Raw genomic sequence first — 18,466 nt, 5'->3', positions numbered from 1 at the left:
TATGAGGATTCCATGTCAGTCGTTTGTCGAGATGTAGTCCTAAGTAACGGATCTGTTCGACAGGAATAAGTGGGGTATTATTAAAGGATATTGTAGGGGAAGAGGTCATGGGTTTACGTCGAAGGGTAAATGTGATGGATAAAAATTAAATTATTTATTTAAACAATAAAGTTTTTTATTCTATAATTTGTCGCAAAAACTTTAGGTGTAGTTTGGCGCATTAGTAGAATTTTTGTTGTGGTGGCGTTAATACGTAAGTACCGTTTTTACTTGTTTATGACCCAAAATCTTGAGAGATAGTCCAATTTCATATTACACATTCTTCTTAATATCTAATCTAACCATAAAAAATAAAAATATATGGAAAAAATTGTCGTTCAATGCACATAAAGAATTCGCCCACGCATCAACACAAAATGTGATAACCTCAACACTTCTAGATAACAGACTATTTCTAGGAATTTAATAACAAACACCTGACACGAGCATCGCACAAATTTAACTTACCATCCATCACACTTTGAGATGAAAATAATCCAAGTACGTTTCAAAGCAGCCATTTTCTCCTTATTCAAGAAGACAATACTTCCCTTAACAGAGTTGGGCAACAATAAAATGAAACTGATTGCTAAATTTTTTTTTCTATAAACCCTGTTTCTGAAATTTATTGTTTTTAGCATGAATATATATTGATTTTGATTCCGCACTGTTTCCTTCTTTCGTAATGGCCTACGTTTTAAGGAGTTTTCGAGTTGTAATTTTGTTGTAGCGGGCGTTCTTTGAATTTTATAATGTGCTGGGGCACACATTGGTTTTGAAATTTAAACTAAACCTAAAAAAAAAACATATTCCCTAAATACATGTCCTTGCACGTAGTTTCTGAATTTTTATCCGGTTTGTTGCCAACGCACCGGAGAAGGCGCTGGTGTAAGGATCCTGATAGGGATGGGATATCGAAAGAAAAATATCGATATTAATATCGATAACGATATAGTTTAGCAATATCGATATCGACATTATATGGGAACTAAAATATCGATATTTTAAAATATCGAAATACCGATATCGAAATATATGAATAATATGAAATTTTCAAAATGAAAAATCGAAATAAAATAAAAAATTATGTAAAGCTAAAAAAAGGAGCTTTACATAATTTTTTTTTAATTATAAAATATCGATATTAATAACAATGTCGAATATCGAAAGGAATATGAATTTATCAAAATAGAATATCGAAATACTATTTCTATATTTTTCATAATTTTTTTAGTGCGAATTACTAATATTTCTATAAAATAATATCTTACTGTCGTTAATAATTTTCATATGGATATTATTAACAGTGTCACATATCGAAATAATTTGTTAGTCTTTCTAAACAAAAGAGCCATATTTCGATTAAATGATATCGGAATATTGTTGATAATCTTTCATATCGATATTATCAAATATGTTTAATATCGCAATTGATATTAAATTAATGCAACAAAATATTAATATTTCATTTTAAATTTGTCTAGTATTTTTAAACATAATATCGATATTTCAATAAAATAATATTAGCATATTATGGTAATTATCGATATCGATATAAATAACATTATCAAAGATCAAAAGGATGTAAAATTATTGAAAACAATATATCGATCCTTTGATAATACAATATCGGAATACTTTTACTAACGTTAGAAATAAATAATTATAAAAATGTCAAATATCGAAATGAATATGATGAATAATCAATATTAAATATCGAAATACTATTATTAAGCTTGAATATTTTCTTTAACAAAATATCGATATTTGGATTAAAGAACATCGGAATAACTTTGCCATATTATATTTTGGTACGAATATTTCCTCCTGAATATAAGATTAAAGATATATTACATTTTTTTTTTTTTTTTTAAACCGATATTTCGATATTATCGAAGGAGAATATCGATATTCCGATATTATGGGTTACTCGATATCGATATCAAAATATCGGGTATCGGAGACAAAATATCGATATTTTGATAATATCGATGTCGATATCCCATCCCTAGATCCTGAACAGTGGATTTCTTTGGTGCTGTAGAGAGTCGAAAAACTTTATGAGCCTGCGTTGGAATACAGTTGGTGGTTCGAAGAGCTCGTGTAGATGATCTTCATAGTACAAAAGCCGGGAATAAAAAAAGGCAGTTATCTTACCCCAATTTATTTTACTAAAAACTATTTATTTTATTCATTAAATTATTTTATTATTTTTATTTATTTATTTAGTTTAATTTATTTATCCAGTCAAGTATTTCTTTTAACCAACTTTTATTATATTTGCCTTTAAATCTATGTATTAGTTTTGTTTTGGTAAAATGTATATATTTGTTTGTTTTACTGCAAACTGATCTACTGCTGTAACTATTATTTCTCTGGTTTGATCTTCCATTGCTGTCTAATAGTGAATTTGAATAGTAGTGAATTCACTAACATTAGAGAGGATCTGAGAGGGTGTATTCGGGAGAGTGAATCTGTCAATCAAATGAAATAAAAATTGTGAAATGGAAGGGACAATAAAGGGGGAAAATTGAAATATTTGTATTTAGTATGTAGACTGGAATTGATTGTATAAGAAAACTAGGGGGAAAAAAATGTTTTCTTTCTTTTTTATTATATCATGTAAAAATATGTAATTTATATATGCCCGATCACATATTGATCAGTATGCTGTGTAATGTAGCAACCCCATGTATTTGGCCAGCATGAATGAATAAAGCATTTTTCTCTCTCTTGACCGCAGACCCCAACCATCTTCTCTTCCTACAACGTGTATTTCGATTAAAAACTCGAATTCTAAATTTTTCCCGATCTTAATACTCCTCCTTACTATATACTCCATTTATAGGCAAGAGAATTTATATAAAATAAATAAGAAAGGATATATTCATAGAGAAAATCTTTTAAATTATATTTATTTCAAATGTTAACTAAATATTTTATTAGAATTTTTAATATTTTATCGTCGTTAATATAATAATTTTGTTGCAATGCAAAAACAACCTTGAGTTGAGAAAGCTTAGTCAACTCTATCTATACATTCCTAGTCAGCTCAAATTACTCAGATTTTTAAATTAAGAATTGTTCGATCAACATTAATGATGCCTTTAGTTCACTTTACTACCAGCAGGGTTATAAGAAATAATAATTATGTAACGATGAAAAAGATTTTCAATTAAGATTTGGTTTTAAATGGGAAAACCTTGTAAATAGAGAAGGCCTTTGAAAGAAATGGTTTTGTTTAGCTTCATTGCAAACATTGGTTTGAACCGGTTATTTTCAAAAAGTGGCCTAATTCCATTTATACTTTTATAATTATTATTTATTTATTTATAACCGTACATTAATATACTTTTTATGTAAGATCATAATGACATGATACAGGCGTGTAGAGAAACTACCCATTGGTAGCATTCTAATGTCATTTTTAAATTAGAAGGTCACATGGCCATCTTCTTTTCAGGTGTCTCGGAGAATTTTCAGAAATGGAAGAAGAAGCAAGGTTAGAAATAGGTTTGGGTGGTTAGGGAGTTGATAATAGAAGGATTGATATCTGGTTCGGGCTAGATCGGTTACATATGGAACATTAAGGTCCTTATGGATGATTTTATTTCTGATAAAGTAAGGAGCATTGAGGATTTTGCGAAGGATTTTGGATTGTAAGGATTGAATACGAGAGGAATTCGAAGGTTTAGTGGAGCCCAACTTTGTTTGTAGATCAGTTTTTTGTTATGAGTTGGAAGTTTGTCTAGTAAGTGCTGTAATAGTCGAAATCTGTGTGTTGTTTCCTGTCTTTTCAGTCTCATGTGAGGATTCCCAGGTCACACGTTTGTCCAGATGTAGTCCAAGATAACGAATCTGTTCTACAGGGGTAAGAACCACATTATTAAAGTATACTGTAGGGTAGTCGGCAGGTTTACGACGAAGAGTAAAGGTGATTTGATGGGAATTATTTTTATCCTCCAATTTCGGCACCATTCTTAGTTCGGGATGCAATCAAAGGGATATTAATAACTGTGAGCGTAATGATGTGTAAGGCGTTTCAAAATAAGTTTTTCGAGGATTTTTCCCATGATCGGTAATAGAGAGATAGGACGGTAAGAGGATGGGTGTTCTGACGGCTTTTGGGATTTGGATATCATCTTGATTTTGTAATATTACATTCTGTCATGTATTTACAAACAATAGTCATAAGAAACAGAGAGCACTTTTGCAGCTTACAGAGGTATAAATTAAAGTAAAACATAATAGCAGAGCGGCGTGGATCAGTGATAAGACACTGTGCTATTAACTCCTAGGACTTGGGTTTGAATCTGGTTCTGATAGACAATTATTTATTCTGTTACTGTTGCCATTTCAACCCTGTGGGTCCGAGAGCCCTCACCAAGTAAGTACCCTTCATGAGGGAAAAATATAGCGGTCGAACGTGATTCTGACCATATCATCTCTATTGGACAGGCGATGGTGTAGTAACAAGTCCTTACAAAGCACCGAAACCTTAACGATAGAAATAATTTTTTTTTTTTTTTTTAAATTACCCGCAAAACACCCAGGTACGACCTAATAATATCCCACATCCTTAAACTTCTTCGAAAACCATCCTATTCCTTACCTACTTATATAACGCCATGCTCCGTTCCACATATTTTCCTGACCTATGGAAACTATCTATAATCAAAATGATACCAATTGATTGCACCCCAAACTAAAAATGGTGCCGAAATTAGAGAGTAAAAATATATCCCATCAAATCATTACTCGTAAACCTGCCGACTGCCCTACAGTATACTTTAATAATGTGGCTCTTACCCCTGTAGAACAGATTCGTTATCTTGGACTACATCTTGACAAACGACTAGCCTGGAATCCTCACACAAGACTGAAAAGACAGGAAACTGCACGTAGATTCCGACTATTACAGTACTTACCAGACAAACTTCCAATTCATAACAAATAATTGTTCTACATGATAATAATAAGCCCCGTATGGACATACGGAGTTGAGCGTCGGGGCTCCACTAAACCTTCGAATTCCTCTCGTATCCAATTCTTACGATCCAAAATCCTCAATGCTCCTTACTTTGTCACAAATAAAATCATACATAAAGACCTTAATATCCCATATGTAACCCATCTATCCCGAACCAGACATCACTCCTTCCATAATTAACTCCCAAACCACCCAAACCCACTAGTTTCTAACTTTACTTCCTCTTTCATTCCTGGCAATCCTCCGAGACTCCTGAAAAGAAGATGGCCTCATGACCTTATATTGTAAACTGTTTTTAGAGTTCTACTACAGGGTAGTTTCTCTACATCCTGTATCATATCATTATGTCATTATGATCAAATTTACTTGTTGTATTTTTTATACAGTTGTAAATATCAATAAATAAAAAAAAAAAAGTTTAATTTTTTATTTAAGTATTATGGGCCTTATAATTTTTAATTATATTGACATTTACTACTGTATATAAAATACAAGCATTCTTATTCTAGAGTTGTTGACGAACAAATTTCTAAAATGTTAAAACGCTAAACAGATATCTAAACGTCCTAGTTTTAAATCAAAGCATAGGATTGCTTAAAGACTGATCTTGTAGATTTTGGTATGAGCGGGCATAACAGGAGCCAAGTAGAATGGTGGTATCTGCATCGAACCCTTGGATGCACCGAGCCTTTATTATTATATATAGATTAAAACAAGGGAATGAGGATTGGAAACTTTGTAACTTCAAATAAAGAAGTAAGGAACATAAAATCAGTATAGGGAACCCATTATCTCAACAAGTTCGAAAACTCAAGTGAATCCAATCAAACGATTGACAACTCACTCAATTCCTCTGATATCTTATGCACAAATTTCCTTGAACTCTGCACCGAATGTTAAAAATAACGAGCCCTCAATATTTCCTGTCTTGTCACTTGAAATATAACTGATAAAATATTTTATGTAATAATTCACACTGCCACAGTTTGAACTTTGAACACGTTGTTCTTATACTCGCGATCATTGTTTGTCTTTTATAAGTGTTTATGAAGAATTAATGTCATAATATATTCTAGATATAGGTCACAATGATTGCAGACCCACACAAACAGCCTCAAACTATACTAAGGGCATGTTACTGTACCATTACTGTCACAACAAACCTGATGTGCTCCGACACTATCAGACTATCACACAAAACTACCTCTTATCCAAAATATCTAATTTCCTCGTAGTTTGTGTTTTTTTTTCTTTTGTCTTGTGTTTTGAAATTTAAAAAATACAATCAGTAGTCAAACTTCTACATTTCATTTATTTTAGGCATGTAGTAATAAATTACTGCAATCAAAACTTAGAGGTAAACAATAACATGAAGTTTTGGCAGGAAAGGTTACTAAACAAGTTGCTCAGAAAATCCGCTAGGAGCTCTTATGCATTTAACATGATTTTAAACAGGAGGGCTGCTCGCAATCCGTTACTTATAACATTTAACATTTAACACAATGTTATGAATACCCCTTCTATAGTACGGGTATTCATGATCTTTAGTTCAACATCTTAAAGCGTGTTAAATGGAGAAATATTAACTTATTTTACCTTGTTAAAACCATATAACATATAACATGGCTGAGAATCTGTTACTAGGTCTGTTAAATGGAGAATGACGTCACGGAACAGACCAGCTGAGCTCGTCACCATTGTGTTTGTTGTGTTAGGTTACTTGCTCGTAGTTTGTGTTTTGATTGTGTTAGAATCGTTTTGGATGTTTTTATCACTAATAAAGCAATATATGACAATAATAATAATGTAATGACAGTTGTCAATTAGTTCATCTTGTTTCCCGTTATCACAAGTTAAAAGATCAACAAGGCATTCAATAGCCAAAGTTTCACACAACTTCCACTTTTCACTCAATTTAGGCATGTTATAATAAAGTACTTTAATCATTACATTGCAGCTAAACAAGCAATTGCTCTTCCAGGTCAGGGCACGGCCATTCTGACACCACAAGAAATAAGTCTTCCGATGAAAAATGAGATATTATCTAGTTGGCAAGCCATGTGGGATTAAAGCCCGCCAAGCAAATTAAAAACTATAAAAAAAAAAAACACTAAACCATGGACCACATCAAACCGTCCTAATCGCAGGAAGGAGGTAGCTATTGCCAGATTGAGAATAGGTCATACGAATTTAACTCATAGATATCTGATCAGTAAACCACCACCAAAATGTCAATACTGCAACAGTGTACTTACGATCAGTCACATATTTGAAGAATGTCATTTTTATTCCGCGAATTTGAGTAGATTGGGAGTAGAACCGAGTGTATCGGATGCTCTGAACGATGACCAGAAGAACGTGTAAATGGTCTTAGTTTTCTTAAAAAGGAATGGCCTTTTAAATAAGATTTAAACCAGAAAATCTGTTATACGTAATAAAAAATACCAACAGAAGTAATTATTTATATTTTTTTCGAAATTATTTAAAGTGAAATAGAATTATAGAAATAGAATATAAAGCACGAAACATGGGCGTTGATGACCTCAGGGTTTTACGCCCTTAAGCCCCAGACAACAACAACAAGTACTTTAATCAAAACTTAGAAATAAACAGTAACATGAAGTTTTGGAAGGAAAGGTTATAAAAAAAGTTTCTCAGAAAATCCGCTAGGAGCTCTTATGCATTTTCTATTAAACATGACTTTAAACAGGACTGCTTACAATCCTATACCTTTTACATTTTACATTTAACACATCATGAATACCCCTAGTGTGTGTGCAAAATATTTAGGCCTGGTGTATGCTTGGGCTGTTACAGCAACTTTTTTGTTTAAATCGACTGACCGAAAGTTTAACTTTAGAAAATCGATTTTGAATTTTTTTTTATTATCCTTGTCTTTTTTATCTTTCTTTAGTAAAAAAAAAAACCTTAAATAACTATTATAATTTTTTTTTAACGTATTATTTTTATTCTTTAAAACTATAATTATAATAATGATGAGAGATAGTTGACCGTGGATAAATTATATGATGCGAAGATGATTGGGGGCGCGGTCAAATTATAACAAGTGAGTTGAAATAAGTTATTTAGTAGTTTCAACGTTTCGGGCAGAATTTCTAGCCTTCATCTGGGCTGCTAGAAGAAAATCAGATAGCCAAGTAGCTTTGGATCGACTTGGCTGTCTGATTTGCTTCTTAAAGCCCTGATGAAGATTAGAAATTCTGCCCGAAACGTTGAAACTACTAAATAACTTATTTCAACTCACTAGTTATAATTTGACCGCGCCCCCAACCATCTTCTCCTCATATAATTATAAAAGTTAGGGAAGACTAAATCTCCCAAATCTCCCTTCCCGTCCATTATCGATTTTTAAAAGAAAATTAAATTGTTATATTCTAATAATGATTATATAATGTCCATGTAAGCCGACCTCACCATAAAGAAGTATAAATAATAGGTCCTCCAAGGATAATAAAGTCTTTGATCCAACCTGTGTAATTGAATTTCTTGAAATTCATAACTTTTAACTTTTTTTTAAAATTTATTTATTGATATTTACAACTGTATAAAAAATACAACAAGTAAATTTGATCATAATGACATAATGATATGATACAGGATGTAGAGAAACTACCCAGTAGTAGAACTCTAAAAACACTTTACAATATAAGGTCACGAGGCCATCTTCTTTTCAGGCGCCTCGGAGGATTGCCAGGAATGGAAGAGGAAGCAAGGTTAGAAACTAGTGGGTTTGGGTGGTTAGTGAGTTTATTATAGAAGGAATAATATTGGGTTCGGGCTAGATCGGTTACATAAGGAACATTTAGGTCTTTATGGATGGTTTTATTAGTAACAAAATAAGGAGCATTGAGGATTTTGGATTGTAAAGATTGGATACGAGAGGAATTCGAAGGTTTAGTGGAGCTCCAAAGCTCAACTCCGTATGTCCAGATTGGCCTTATTATTGTCATGTAGATCAGTCTTTTGTAGTGAGTTGGAAGTTTAGACCGTTTGTCTACTAAGTGTTGTAATAGTCGAAATCGACGTGCAGTTTCCTGTCTTTTCAGTCTTGTGTGAGGATTCCAGGTTAGTCGTTTGTCAAGATGTAGTCCAAGATAAGGAATCTGTTCTACAGAGGCAAGAACCACATTATTAAAGTATACTGTAGGGCAGTCGGCAGGTTTACGACGAAGAGTAAAGGTGATTTGATGGGATTTGTTGGGATTTATTTTTATCCTTCAATTTCGACTCCATTCTTCAAGGATTATGATATGAGTTTTTTAAACTTAAATACATTAAGTAAATATGATGAATGACATGAAGTATGTGTGAAGAAACTAACCCATTGGTAGCACTTCAATTACATTTATACTCAAGAACGTTTCCAACCAATTTTTTTTTCAGGCCCCTCGAAGAATTATCAAGTATAGAAGAGGAACCAAGGCTAGAATCTAGTGGGTTTGGGAGTTTGTTATGGAAGGATTGATATCAGGTTTAGAATAGATGTGGAACATACAGGTTTTTATGGATGGAATTCGATGATTTTATTGGTCAAGTCAAACTACATCTAGACCGTCTGTCTAGTATGTACTGCAATAATCGTAAACAAAGTACAATTTTCTGTGTTTTCAGCCTTGTATGAGGATTCCAAGTTAGTCGTTTTTTCAAATTTAGTCTAAAGTAGCGGGTCTGTTCGACAGTAATAAATTGAATACTTTATTTTTTAAATATTTTTATTGAAATTTAGAACTGTATTTTTATATACATACATTTAGTAAATTTGATTTCAGTTATAATAGCGTTTACATTAACAGATCACGTAGCCATCTTCTTTTCAGGCGCCTGGGAAGATTTTGAGGAATGGAAGAGGAAGCAAGGTTAGAAGCTATAGTGGGTTTGGGTGGTTAAGGAGTTTATAATGGAAGAAATGATATCTGGTTGCGGCTAGTTACGTATGGAACATTAAGGTCTTTATGTATGATTTTATTTATAACAAAGTAAGGAGCATTCAGGTTTTACGAAGGATTGGATATGAGAGGAATTCTAATATTAATATTATACTTTAATACTCTAATGACATTTTAAATTAGCTGGTCTCGTGGCAATCTTCTTTTCAGGCACCTCGGAGGATTGTCAGGAATGGAAGAGGATGCAAGATTAGAAACTAGGGGATTTGAGTGGTTAGAGAGTTTATAATGGAAGGAGTGATATCTGGTGCGGGCTTGATCGGTTACATAGGGATCATTAAGGTCTTTATGTATGATTTTATTTGTGACAAAGTAAGGATCATTGAGGATTTTACGAAGGATTTTGGATTGTAAGGATTGAATACGAGAGGAATTCGAAGGTTTAGTGGAGCCCCAAAGCTCAACTCCATATATCCAGATTGGCCTTATCACAGTCATGTAGATCAGTCTTTTGTAATGTGTTGGAAGTTTAGACCGTTTGTCTAGTAAGTGATGTAATATCTAAATCGACGTGTAGTTTCCTGTCTTTTCAGCCTTGTGTGAGAATTCCAGGTTAGTCGTTTGTCAAGGTGTAGTCCAAGGTAGCGGATCTGTTCTACAGGGATAAGATGTCCAAGGTAGTGGATCTGTTCTACAGGGGTAAGAGCCACATTATGAAAGGACACTGTAGGGCAGTCGGCAGGTTTACGACGAAAGGTAAAGGTGATTTGATGGGATTTACTGAGACTTATTTTAATCCTCCAATTACGGCACTATTCTTCGAGGGCTGTGATATAGGATTGGAGAGATTGGGATGCAATTAAAGGGTTATTATTAATAACAGCGAGCACTCATGTGTCATCGGCATACGTGGTGAGGATAGTGTTAGGATTGGTTGGAATGTCTGCTGTAGACGGTGTAGAGTATAGGCTAAGGATCTACCTTGAGGAACACCAGCGGACTGAGAATAGAAGGATGAATAGGAACCACTGTGGTTTACTTGGAATAATCTATCGATAAGAAAATAACCTATGATGAGAAAGTATGTAGGAGGAATTTACGTTTTACGGAGTTTATAAAGCACTCCTGGGTGCGATACTCTTTACGTAATTAAATTTTAATTACTGACTATTCAGCAGGTGTTGCAATGCCAAAATGTGTCATTTGGTTTTTTTTAGCATATCGTTTTTTGCAATCTCCTACTATGTATAATTGCTCACTGTTGGGCAAAAATTAACTATAGTTGAAAGTAGTAGCAAAAATTGTCTTGGATATGACATTTATTTATCAATGATTCATTCATGAATAAGGGTCGTTTCCATGGCAATGTTAGCTATTTAACTACAGTTAGTGTTTGCCCATCTTCGTTCATATCCAATTGAAAAGAAACCAACTGACCAAGAACGTACGCTTAGCCTAAATGCTTGAGCATTAAATAAGAAATGATGTCAGTGAAAGTCATCAGATAAATTAGTATTCAAGTGACATAACATTTCCTATCAACGACATTTCTACACGTACTAAACGCCGAACATAGGACAACTGAGGGTCAGGCGAAAGTGAAGCGTCGAAAATGACATTAGAATTTCGATGAAATGTTATCAAATATACATTACATTGTTTTTCATGAATCACTCTTAAAAGAGTGTTTTCTGCATATAGATAACAAGTATCGATATCTCGATATATCAGAAATAGCTGATTCATTACTAGAGGTAAGAACTAATCGATAATTCAGGCTGTTAATATTTCACGTTTATTACGTAAAACGACCATCATGGGAAAATCTGCTACTGTAGTAAATGAAAAATAGAAATAAAATAAAAAAAACAGTCTGGTTTTTTTGCATATAACGCATTTTGAAACGCAACAACTCAAATTAAAAGTAACATATGAGCCATAATTTTTTTCTTGATCGATTAGGAAGGCCCAATATTGTTTAAAAACAATAGGATCGTCAAACTATGGACATATAAAAAAAAAGTCTGTCTAGTAAATAAAAACATCATAAATACTGATTTCTGTAAATTTGATAGTTTTACTCTCCGTCCTATACTTGCGATATTATTACTCGTATTTTACATTAGATATGTCGATGGTCTTCTTATAATATTATATTATTTGTTTTGCCACTATGAGGTTTTTGTTAGTAAATTGTTGAAAAAATGATGTATCGTTTCTTTCGTTGAAGTATCTTATTGGAATTATCTATTCCATAATATTTATATAATAATATCTCTATTTGATAGTATCGGATATCGATGCTTCAGTTAAAGTATTGCATCGTAAGTACTGATATTTCAATATCTTAACGTCCCTAATTAGGATATCGACATTAATATTGTTAAAATATCAATATTTTCTCTAATATTACATATTACAATATCAATATTTGTTCTTTAATATTAATATTATTTGGTCTTTAAAGGTAAAATTTTTAAAAATGATTCTCAGGACAAAACGCAATTTCTGACTTCATTCTCTTCACAAAACCCTGAATTTTTCAAGCCTGGGATTGAAAAGTTAATAACACCTTGGGGAAATTTTTTTTATTTTAATTTATGTATTATTTCTTCTAACATATTTATTTGTTTTTTCTTAATTTATTTATTAAAGATAAGAGTAATTATGTTATTGTTTTTTTAAACCTATTCATTTGATTTTAATTTATTTATTCATTTCTTTTAACATTTTTTTTTCAAGGTAACAGTAATTATTTTATAGTTTTTTTATACCAATTATTTGATTTTAATTTATTAATTAAATTCTGTTAACATATCTTCTTGTTTTTAATTTTTTTTTTTAAGCTAACAATAATTATTTCTATATCCTTTTTTTCATTTTAATTTATTTATTCATTTCTTTTAACATATTTATTTATTTTTAATTTATTTATTAGTTTAAACTTATTTATTTTTTTTCAATCGTTCTACTACTGTAGCTATTTTATATTTTATTTATTTCTATGTTTCTATTTATTTATAATTTCGTTTAATTTAAATCAAATTTGTGTGATGGAATATATGTTATGGATAACAGGAGAAAGAAGATATGAGAAAGTGGAATAGATAGCATAGCATTGATATAGTAGAGAATAACCATAGAAACGGGATGAGTAACGAGGAATGCAATAATAAGGCCCTGTTTCATAATGAAAGCTAATAATATTAGTTGACAGTACAAGTGTAAAAAATAGAGAGGTAATAATACTAATACTTATTTTTTTCATGATAGGGATGACTATTATTAATATTAGAGGAATTAATAACTACTAAAGTACAAGTTACTATTGTACAAGTCTGTGTAAATGAATTAAGATAAATCTACAAGACTAATAGTAGTAGTTTATACTTTTTTAAGAAACAGGGCCCTGGTGGACTTTACCAGACTGAAGAACAGGAGGAGACACCCGGAAGGATGTGAATCATAGTTCAAGAGCCGGGAAGAAAAATGGCAGTAACCTCGCTCCAATTTTTGATTACTTTAATGAAAACTAGGTATAATTACTAGTCAAAACTGATGAGTCTGCCAAGTATAGGTAGGGGGAATAAAAGATGTCGGCTGTTTCAAAACCTTAAAAAAACATTAATTTTTCATTCGGAGCTCTATATCTTAAAAACTACCTACAACACTAGAAAATCTAAGAGAACATTATTTAAAGAAGGGCAAATTTGCTGAAATATTAGTCCTAATAGAGCTATTTACGTCCAATAGTTCTCGAGATATAGCTTGTTTAAAAGCAAAATTTCTTTAAAATCTTCTGAAAGATTAGTAAGCTACTAAACTAACTAGTAGCTAGTTAATTTATTTTGAGAAATCTTTATCTCAGGAAATATGTGACGTACATATATCTATTAGCACTCAAATTAAAGCTAGTTTAATGGACTATATAGAAGTTACTGACCTTCACCTTCGTAGGAATAGTAGTTTTCATGATATTTGCTAAAATAAATTGATTTATAGTTGTTCCGACAATAAGTTTGATATATGAAAAACTTCATTTCAGAAATCATTGGACGTTCAGATGTCTACCAGCGCTCAAATTAAAACTAGTTAAATTTACTACAAAATAATTAATTATGTATATCATTGTAGGATTAGAAGTTTTTATGATATTTGACCAAATAAACTCACAAAATGTTAATTTCTTGATGTTTGTATAAAATGTTGGATTTTTGAAAAAATATATCTCTAGATCCATAAGACGCACATATGACTGCCAACACTCAAAATAAAGGAAATTTAATTTACTATAAAGTAGTTTATGATACTCATCTTCGTAGGGGTAGTAGTTTTTACGGTACCCACATATGAATATAAATTTGGCAAATGAAAATTTGTCAGAACTATAAATCAACTTATTTTAGCAAATTTCATGTAAACTATTACTCCTACGAAGATAAACATGATAAACTACTTTATAGCTCATTAAACTAGCTTTGATTTGAGTGCTAATAGACATTCATACGTCAAATGATTTCTGAGATATAAATTTTTCAAAATAAATTCACTAACTACTGATCTTTCAGTACGTCCCATTCAACATTTTTATGAAATTTTCCTTTTTAAAAAGCTTATCTCGAAAACTATTTAACGTAAATAATTCTATTAGGGCTCATACTTTAGCAAATTTACTCTTCTTTAAATGACTTTCTCTTACGTTTTCTTGTGTTGTTGGTAGTTTTTAAGATATAGAGCTCCGAATGAAAAATTATGTTTTTTTAAGGTTTTGAAACAGCGGCCACCTTTTATTTCCCCTACCTATACTTGGCAAACTCATCAGTTTTGACTAGTAATTATACCTAGCTTTTATTAAAGTAATCAAAAATTGGGCTGAGTTAACTGCCTTTTTTCTCCTCTTGGGCTCTTGTAGTATCAGGAGGAGGGCTGGATGTACTTCTACTACGTTAAAATAAAAATTAAATTAAAATCAAATAAATAGGTTAAACATAACAATAACATAAAAGAAATAAAAAAATTAATTAAAATAAAATAAATACGTATAAAAACATTGTAGCATAATTACTGTTAGACTGAAAAAACATAGATTAAAAATAAATAAATACGTTAAACAAAAACTATAACACAATTACTGTTAGCTTGAAAAAAAAAATTAAAAATAAATAAATAGGTTAAAAGAAATGAATAAGTTAATTAAAATTAAATAAATAGGTTAAAAAAACTATAAAAAAATTACTGTTAGCTTTTTAAAAAAACCTAAAAACAAATATATATAATAAATAAAATTAATAAATAAATTAAAATGAAACAAATAGGTTTTAAAAAAAACTATAACATAATTGCTGTTTACTTGAAAAAAAAATATGTTAAAAGAAATGAATAAATAAATTAAAATCAAATAAATAGGTTAACTAATTTTTGAACATAAATACTGTTAGCTTGAAAAAAAAAAAAAATATATTAGAAGAAATGAATAAATTAATTAAAATCAAATAAATATGTTAAAAGAAAACTATAGCACTATTACTGTTAGCTTGAAAAAAAAAAAAAATATATTAGAAGAAATGAATAAATTAATTAAAATCAAATAAATATGTTAAAAGAAAACTATAGCACTATTACTGTTAGCTTGAAAAAAAAAATGTTTAAAAAAATGAATAAATAAATTAACATCGAATAAGTAAGTTAAAAAATATATATATAACATAATTACTGTTAGTTTGAAAACATGAAAAAAAAAAAACAGTAGCGCAAAAATTGCTCAAAAAAAAAAATTAAACTGAACCCTACCAAACAAAAAAAAAATAAGAATATAAAAAAATAAATTGTTGATTTTAGCAGAAGTGGCATGTGAAATGACGAGGAAGAGGGATAAAGAAAAAAAATTAACGAAATGTGATGAAATATTATACTTGAAAACGAGAAGGTGAAAAAAAAAATGTTAATAGTATTTAAATATTTTTTTGTTCTATTTAATTTTATATAATTGTTAAATAATATATATTATATAGTATGCTGTGTTGTAGCAAGCATTTGGTCATCACTGCTGTCTAAATAATTTTATTTTTTCTAAAATAATTCAATAACTTCACCGCTCACAGTAAAAGATTGTGAATGAATTCATTTTGATACGGACTGTACTGTTGTGTTTGCTAAACATTGAATAGTTGATAAACAGAAATTATCATCTGTTTGTCAAACAAACTCATTGTAAAGTCATGCTCTAAATTTGTCTGAGATCTCATCGCTTATTAAAAATGGCCTGACAGGAGGAAAACGTTTTCCCAGAGGTAAAATCAGTTAGCATACTTCTTAATTCTAATGCGGTAATTAGATAATTGTTAACATTTTGTACAGTACTATTCAAAAATTAAAATACATGATAAACATAAAATTAAAGTCAACGTAACATAAAAAAATCTAGTGCGAGCATCTACTTACTATTGATTTTAACTGAATAATAAAGGTTTCAGAAAACATTATTAGGACAAACATAATTGAACTCAATGATGATAGTGATAGTAATATAAGAAATAAATAAAATATAAAATATCATAAAAAAAAAAATTAAAATAACCTTAATAATAATAAATATTACAGTTTCATTTTTGGCAGACATTATTATGTATCAGGGTCGACACGGCAATAAAATCGTCTATAAACATTTTATTTTCCTTTCTATGTTTTCCCTTATTTATTCTCAATGCTACTAACTTCATTTTTTTTTTGTTAAATTTTGATTTGGTTTTCGCAGGTAATAATTGTCGCATATAGTCTATCTTTTGATTATGTTGATTTTCTAACCTTCCCCGGTTTCTAACCTTCCCGACTTCTCGGTGAAATCAAAATTAGATTTTAGATGGGGAGAACAAGTATAGTAGCTTTTAATACAGGAGTAATTTTCGTTTTGAAGATTTTTTTTTTCTTTTTTACAATGGTATGTGTATAGGAATTTACTTTTATTGTAAATAGTTTTTTTTTTTTTTTTATGTTTAAGTATTAGTTTACGAGAATTGTTCGTAAACTAGTGGGGGAGAGTTACGGCTTGAGTCAGCTGTCGATGTCAACATATCGAATGTATATGCACACACACATATATTTCACCGATATGAAGTCATTTTACATTATGATTTCTTACAAGGAAATTTCATTCCATAGGGAATTAATTCCAGAGAAGGTTAACAAATCAACATAATCAAAAGATAGACCATATGCGACAATTATTACCTGCAAAAACCAAATCAAAATTTAACAAAAAAAAATGAAGTAGAGTAGGATTGAGAATAAATAAGAGTATACATAGAAGGAAAATAATATGTTTATAGACGATTTTATGATAATGTCTGCCAAAAATGAAACTGTAATATTTATTATTTTTAAGGTTATTTTAATTTTTTTTAAATGTTATTTTATATTTTATTTATTTCTTATATTACAATCACTATATATGTATATATTATGTGTGTGTATAAATGATGGTCCTTTTTTTTTTTAAATACGAAGGAAATGGTCGGGAGGAACAAAAAATAGTTAATAGAAATTAATTAGCCGACATTTCACTATAATACATTTAAACTAGCTTTAATTTGAGTGATAATAGACATATGTACGTCAAATGGTTTTTGAGATATACATTTTTCAAAATAAATTCACTAACTACTGATCTTTTAGTACGTCCCATACAGAATTTTTATGAAATGTTTTTCAAAAGCTATATCTCGAAAACTATTTAATAAAAATATCTCTATTAGGGCTCATATTTTAACAAATTTACTTTTCTTTAAATGACGTTCTCTTAGGTTTTCTTGTGTTATTCCTATTTTTTAAGATATAGAGCTCCGAATAAACATTTTTTTTTTTTTTATCGCTTTGAAACATCTATCATTTTTTATTCCCCCTACCTATATTTGGCAGACTCATCAATTCTAACTATTAATTATACATAGTTTTATTGAAGTAATCAAAAGTTGGGGTGAGATAGCTGCCTTTTTTCTCCTCTTGGGCTCTTGTACTAGTTCTAGATCAAGTTTCGATGCCAGACTCTTTGACGGAGAGTAATTTGACACCCCTCAAGGTTAGTGATATATAATTGATTGGAATGCAATGAAGGGCTCATTATTCAGAGATAACATGCCCGTATCGAATATTAATTAACATTTAATTATTAGCCATGCTTTTATATACGAATCTAGTCTAATTGATATCATTAAAGTAAAAATAAAACTATTGAGTAACCAATCATTTGATTCATCAATCAACACTCTGTTGTAGAGAATAGAATACAAAGAGGGGTATTTACGAAAAACATTTATTTAACATTCCACGACAACTCGACACAGTAAAAGAGCCCAAGAGGAGAAAAAAGGCAGTTATTTCACCCCAACTTTTTATTACTTTAATGAAAAATATGTATAATTACTAGTCAAAACTGATGAGTCTGCCAAGTATAGGAATGGGGGAATAATAAATGTTTGCTGTTTCAAATCAATAAAAAAAAACTCATTTTTCATTCGGAGCTCTATAAAAAAAA

The sequence above is a fragment of the Halyomorpha halys genome, unplaced genomic scaffold (genome assembly GCF_000696795.3).
Source record: "Halyomorpha halys isolate HHAL.00 unplaced genomic scaffold, Hhal_1.1 Scaffold439.1, whole genome shotgun sequence".
NCBI lineage: Eukaryota > Metazoa > Arthropoda > Insecta > Hemiptera > Pentatomidae > Halyomorpha > Halyomorpha halys.
The sequence above is the reverse complement of the archived record's forward strand: the minus strand, read 5'-3'. Positions refer to the sequence as shown.